This window comes from Mastomys coucha, unplaced genomic scaffold, assembly GCF_008632895.1.
Source record: "Mastomys coucha isolate ucsf_1 unplaced genomic scaffold, UCSF_Mcou_1 pScaffold6, whole genome shotgun sequence".
NCBI lineage: Eukaryota > Metazoa > Chordata > Mammalia > Rodentia > Muridae > Mastomys > Mastomys coucha.
The window spans coordinates 37,378,482-37,385,079 of NW_022196912.1; the positions used below are offsets into that span (position 1 = coordinate 37,378,482).

The 6,598-nt window shown below is 39.2% G+C and overlaps 1 pseudogene; it reads left to right on the forward strand.

The window, feature by feature from the left end:
* Positions 1–1,878: 1,878 nt before the first annotated feature.
* LOC116080984 lies at positions 1,879–3,395 on the forward strand (annotated as a pseudogene).
* Positions 3,396–6,598: the final 3,203 nt, after the last annotated feature.

Consider the following 6,598-nt stretch of genomic DNA (forward strand, 5'->3'; position numbering starts at 1 on the left):
GAAGAAGAAAGAATTCTGAAAATAATGCTGATTTCCAAGGTACAGAGCCAAAATTAATGTGTTTATGATATGTACAGGTTTAATTTCTAGTAATAAATATTTTAGCATTTAACATTGTTTATAGTTATTTCTATTTGCATATCAGGCTCTGACAGGAATGAATCTTAATCCTCAGGGAAGTTATGGCCTGATATTAAAACAGTCCTTTGACTCTTCTAAGTTTATATAGAAAAACTATGCTATTCTTTTTTGCAATTTACAAACTTCACTATCATTTTCTGACAATAAAAATATATTTTTCAGAATCATAAAAGCCAAACTACATTCCAGACCCTATTGCTGGTCTAGGCTCAGAATCATCAAATTATACTCTAGGGAAATAAGTATTGTCTGTTTTGTGGGTAAAGTTTTATCACCATGTACTCACTTCCACTCATTGGCATATTGTCTGTGGATGCTTTTTATTACAACAGACACATCATATGTGCACAGCCCAACATCTTTACCTTTGTCTCGTTTATAACAGAAAAAACGTGCTAACCTATAGTTTAATTAAGCACTAACTATCTTCCTATTTCTAGTTTCCAGAGTTCTCTGAGTTTATGAAATTGCCCCATAGAGCTGGGAGCTATGGAAGTTTTCTGGGTAGAGTGGAGGTGCCTTACCTGCCGCAGAATTACCGGCCTCATGGCATTTTAAGATTGGGCAGAGACTAGTGGTGAGAGGAACAAGAGGATTACTGCAAATTCCATGTGGTGATTAATTTTTTAAATAACTAATAAACTCAATTATTATATAAATAGGATGAATTATTTTATTCAACAATTTTGTTTCATATCAACATTATTTACAGATTTGATGTAGAGAACATTCCTGCTATCATTAATGTATCCCCCTGGGGATGAGCAAAGACAGCAGGGAATAGCTATCAAGCCAAGAAAAAAAAATACACATGAATGTAGAAAGATAGAAAGAGATAAATCTTTGAAACAAATAAGGCATAAAGGGGATGCTGTTAGACATTACTCTTTGTCCTTTACATTTTCCTTGTAATCTGTAATGATTAGCAGCAATAAGTAATTGTTAATGACAAGAGAAGCTGCCCCTGTCTCCCTGGTGCATTGTAATCAGGTCACCAAAAGGAAACTCAGCAGCTAAAAGCCATCTATTCGCTTTACAATGATTGTATAACTAACGTTACTTACTTTACCAGCTCATGGCCGAAGAGAAGTGCTCTGTCATGCAGTCTCATTGATGACCAGGCTGTTAACACTTGAGGGACTTCTGTACACACCATTATCTCATACCTTGAAGGCCTGTTACTTTTTCTGGGCTCCCAGAGAGGCAGAGGAAAGACTTCCAGGAAGTACTTATCATCTAAATCATAAATCACAGGAAGAGTCAATTTTATTGACAGTATCCATTATAGTTCAGGCTTTGGATTCAGCACTCAGCTGCACAAAGCCCAGATACATCCAAAAAACTACTGTCTGATGTAAATGCCACAGTAGGGAGCCCCTTGAGATTGCAAGTCCATAGAGCAGAATTTTACTTTGAACTATGCCATTATCCAACTTCAGAAATTGAACCAATGAACCTAAAAAAAAAAAGTGCATCTTCCCTAGCCATCAGAGAAGCAAAAATCAAAACTATATTGAGATTCTTTCTTACATCTATCAAAACAGAAGTTACTAAATGAGAAGTGAAAGAGCAAGTTTTTAAACTTAAAATGAAAGAATGATAATCAGTAACTTGAAAATAAAATATAAAACCCATTGATTAAAGTAAATAGGTGTCTGTTCCCCAACATATAATCATTTGATTTTAAGTTTTGATTATATCTCAAACTAATGGCCCACAGTACAATATTCTCTAATAATGCAAGACACGGCAGTGAGTACAATCAAAGAAGTGATCCCAAGAGTGACCGGCCAGGATGACACAGTGTACCATCATGTTCACAGAGTGGCCATCTGTGTTTCCTCTTCTCAAACAATTCCATTTGCCACTTATGATATTCAGCAAGTCACATGAAATTCAATACTCTATTATAAAATTTAAAAAGTAATTATTCTCAACTGTAAGTTAACATAACTGTTCTGAGCATACATAAAATAATGTAGGGTAAGATATGATATATTACAAGTTAAGTATATTATATGCTTTCTATATTTAAAAGAATAAAACAACAAATGCTGGTGAGGATGTGGATAGAAAGGGAGCTCTTTAACCTATAGGCGGGAATGTACACTAATCCAGCAATTATGAAAGACAGTATTGAAACCCCTCAATATAAATGAAAATAGAATGCCTGTACAACCTAGCTATAATGCCCACAAAGAGCTCCAAATCAACATGTCACAGAAATGCTTGCAGATCAATTTTTAGATCTACCTAAGAATTCACACGAGAGGGATGGGCAAAGAAAATATAAATATAGTGAGTAGGATTACGTTCAAAGTCACATAGTTTGCCGGATTCTGGACATCATTGAAGACAATCCCATCAAGTAAATTAATCCAGACTTAGAAAGGCAAACACTACCTGCTTTCTCTTGTCTATAGTTCCTAGCTTTTATATGATCAAGTCATGTATATGTACAGGATATGAAAGTAGAAGTGAAAATGTCTAGAGCATACGTAGGGGGATGTGGTTAGTTAGGGCTACTGTAGCTATGACAGAACACTATGACCAGAAGCAGCTTGAGGAGGAACAGATTCCATCTTACAATGCTCAGGACATATTCCATAGCTGAAATGGATAAACTACCTTTTTCGTGAAAGACTTCTATCATGTAAATTTATGCCATAAGAAAAAGTCCGTAAAGACCTTTTTAGCCAGTGGAATGTTGTTTCATCCACCATCATTTCCAGGAGTGAAACACTATAATCAGAAATGAGGACATTTGCAGGTGTTGAAGATGGAGTATCAGTTTAAGAAGTAAAAATTACTCCGGAAGAAACTAGCTGAAAAGGGGACCAATTATAGTTTTCCTTCACTGGTCCTACCTATGTCAAAGAAAGGGATTTCAAACATTGCTATCACTCATGGGGATTCTGAGATTAACCAGCCTTTACCTGACCAAAGGGAAAGGCTTTCAGGCATACCTAGGAGAAAGGAGATGATGATGAGAGGGTGGATTTCCGAAAACATTCCTAAGAAGCGTAAGAGGTCTAGAAGGAAGAAGAAGTCAGTCTGTGGACAGCCAGGATCCCATGCCAGTTGGCACACCAACTTTTTTGGAGAGGCAAAAATCACAGATGGTGGAAGTCAGTGATGGTAAAGATAATGAAATAATTTCCCAGCTGCCTGTGACCCCAGTGAAAGAAGACTCGCAAAAGACTCCATCACCTGCAAGCCCTGGGGGAAAAAAAAAAGAAGAGCAGTGTTACTGACAGCATTCTGTGTGCATAGTTCTAGACAGATGTGATCTTGTTATAAAGGCCTACTGGATTTTACTAGGTGCAGTGACATGCAAGCACAGACAAGATGGTTGGAGTAAGAATACATGTTTGTTTTTCCAGTGAGGAAAGCCACCAGGAACCTGGCTGTTTTGCCCTTTCCTGTCCTCAGTTTGTCTTCAGGCTTCAACCCTCCCTTAGCTTTACTCTCCTTATGAAACTCTGAGTTAACTACCACCAAGAGTCTTTGTGGTCGATCAGTGCTGTTTGGACTGTGTGTAATTGTGTGTGTGTGTGTGTGTGTGTGTGTGTGTGTGTGTGTGTGTGTGTGTGTATCCTCCCCCCAAAATATGCTAGGCTTCAACCTCAGTCATCTGAAACTGGAAGTTCTATCCAGATAGTGAGAGGACAGTCCAAGTGTGAATAGATTTGCACATGTGTCCAGGAGATGAGGAAGAATCCAAATGACGCACAGTTAATTGCAGCTAAGCTAATGTGCAAGTTTCATAAGTCAGTTTCAGCAGTTATATTGAAGACTCAGTGACCAAACTTTTCTGAAGTTTATTTGTGTACAAGAGAACCTAAGAACTTTGGGTGGAGGCGGGGGGAGGGAGGAAGAAATGTCTCCATCTCCTGTTGTAAGTTTCTGGGCCCTTTCTATGCTTTTGTTTTGCTACTTTGGGTTTTGCTACTTTGGGTTCGTTGAATATAACTGTCAATCTCCTTGGGGAAAAAAATATCTCAGTGGCTTTGCTGAGGTAACAGAGAGAGAGAGAGGTTCATTGGTTGTCCTGCCTTCAGGAAGGTGCCGGACACTAAGGGACCTTGGTCTAGCTATTAGCCAATGTTTCAAGACACATCAGAAACCTCTGCACTGAACAGGCTAACAAATACTTAGAATCCTCTAACTTGGAAGTGTTTCAGGTCCTTGATCAGTGTCATTAATTTTAAATGTATCAAAGAAAATGAAAACAATAAGTAATTAAACAAAGTATTTTAAGACTTGTAGACTAACATACAAAAGAGTTATTACCTTTTTTTATTATTTAAGTGTCAGGATCTGAATCTCAACAAACTCTAAAATTAGGAAATTTTTTGTCTCAAGTCCAGAACACAGGGAAGGCAGCCTGAGATATAATGACAAAAATCAAGACAAACTTTCACTGTTGGGAATTAACGCCTCAGTGTGCTGCGTGTGTATTCAGAGAGACATACATGCCTGACATTAGAAATCCATTCTCCAATAACCTCGGATTATCTGTACTAAAAGGAAATTGTCATCATTCTGGCATGGAAGACTTCAAGACCCAAGAGCCATTTATTTATCCCCTGGGCCACTTCAGACCCACTGTCCATTGTGTCTTGGAGCCCTGGGATTTCAAGGCTCTCCTTCAGCAGGGTTTCGGTTCACTGTTTCTCCTTTCCAAATCTTTCTAGGCAGTGCACAGGAAGGAGTTAGTGATAGTGTACATTTCAACATGAATTTTTCAAAGTCACTCTTTACTTAATACACTGTGGGTGGCAAGTCAATTTTCCCACAGATTGAGAGCCTCTATTCAGCTTTCTGTTTGTGTTTGCCCAAGCAATTTTATGTTATCAGAACCATCTCTGAATGCCTTATTAGGAGAGACAGTTTGGGCAGGATATTCAAAAGAATGGTGACCTTATGGTCTACAGTTAGGTAAAGACTGACCCTGGTATCTCCAGGAGAGCATCTGGGATTGCTCTTTGGTCTTTGTCCTGAGGCAAAGCATCTGCCCCAGGCTGGCTTTCTGCCTTCTGAAGACCTCATTTCACCAAACACGGTGATTTTCTAGGAATGCAGTTCAAAATATAAAACAGCATGATCATGTGCACATATGCTCCCATGCCTGGACACTGACCCCATGTGAGATTTTATCAGAAAAAGAGCATTACATTTGAATAAAATGGATCTACTTGAACAGGACACCCTTTCTCTCACTCTGCTCTTCTGCTTTTCTTTTTTAAATCATGAATTCCTTCTAAAAATCTATAGGCAATGTCAGTTTTTGTTCCTTGCCAGGGACTACAGAAATTTGTCCTCAGTCTGATTATTTGTATGCCTGAAGTTGAAATATTTTCTAAGACCTTTGCCATTTGGTACACTTCAGAGTAAATTATGTATTTCGCTTCTTTAGTTCAGCTATGAATTTCTTAGGGGTGTGTGTGTGTGTGTGTGTGTGTGTGTGTGCATCCACTAAGTTACAGCAACAGCAGCATGAAGCCTTAATCTGTTGACCTTCTGGAACAAGGCTTGTAGTGGGAGGGAGAGATAGAGGAGAGAGGAAGAGAGGGAAGAAAGGGCAGAAGGGGAGACAGAGGGAGATCTGGGAGTTTGTTTTAGGGGCCAGCATGTGTTCTTGTGTTCCATGCATATGTGTGGCCCTGTTCACAGTGGTGTGAAGTGATCCCCATCACCTCTACTTTATAGCCCAGGAAGCCCTTTCAAAGACAGGAAGGAACTGTCCGTCTTTTAAGTCTGATTCCCATTTTACAGCACAGTGGCACCTCTGTGTTCAGATAGCTTATCCAACCAGTGTAAAAGCCCACTCTTCTTTCCAGATCCAGTCGTGCAGAGTCACAGTGAGTCGCTGACTTTGGCAGCATACGAGAGCACCTGAGTCAGTCAATGCTAGCCCACTGCCCAACAATCCGAGGAGAAGGGAGCATCTCTCTCATCTGAAGAGCAACCCTGCTCCGTTCTGTGTTCCTGCCCATCTTCTATAGAAAAGCCAAGACCCCAGAATGTAGCAGGAGTGCACTGTGTTATGTTCCTGACAAGGATGATGTAAAGCCCCCACCCATTCCCTGCCCTCACTCACTGTAGTCCCCATAACTGTAATTCTAGAATAATAATGTCTAAATGACTCTACCATTGGTAAAATTTAGATGTTGTTAGATGATATCAGAAAAATATATATATATGTGCTCCTCCCCTAAATTTTAATCTACCAATGTGACTGTTTCAGGTCATTTGCTAAGCAATTCCTTATTTAAGAGTCTATTCTCCACGTGGTTAGTTAGCTGCCCCTTGGTCAGTATTCAGCTCCCAAATCTCAAAGACAATCTCTCTTGAACTCTTGAAGCACTCATGAGAAATTGCTTTCAAATACAGAGTAATCCATTTCAGAGACTATTTCATCTGAACCCTGAGAATGCACAAAGCTGCATCTATC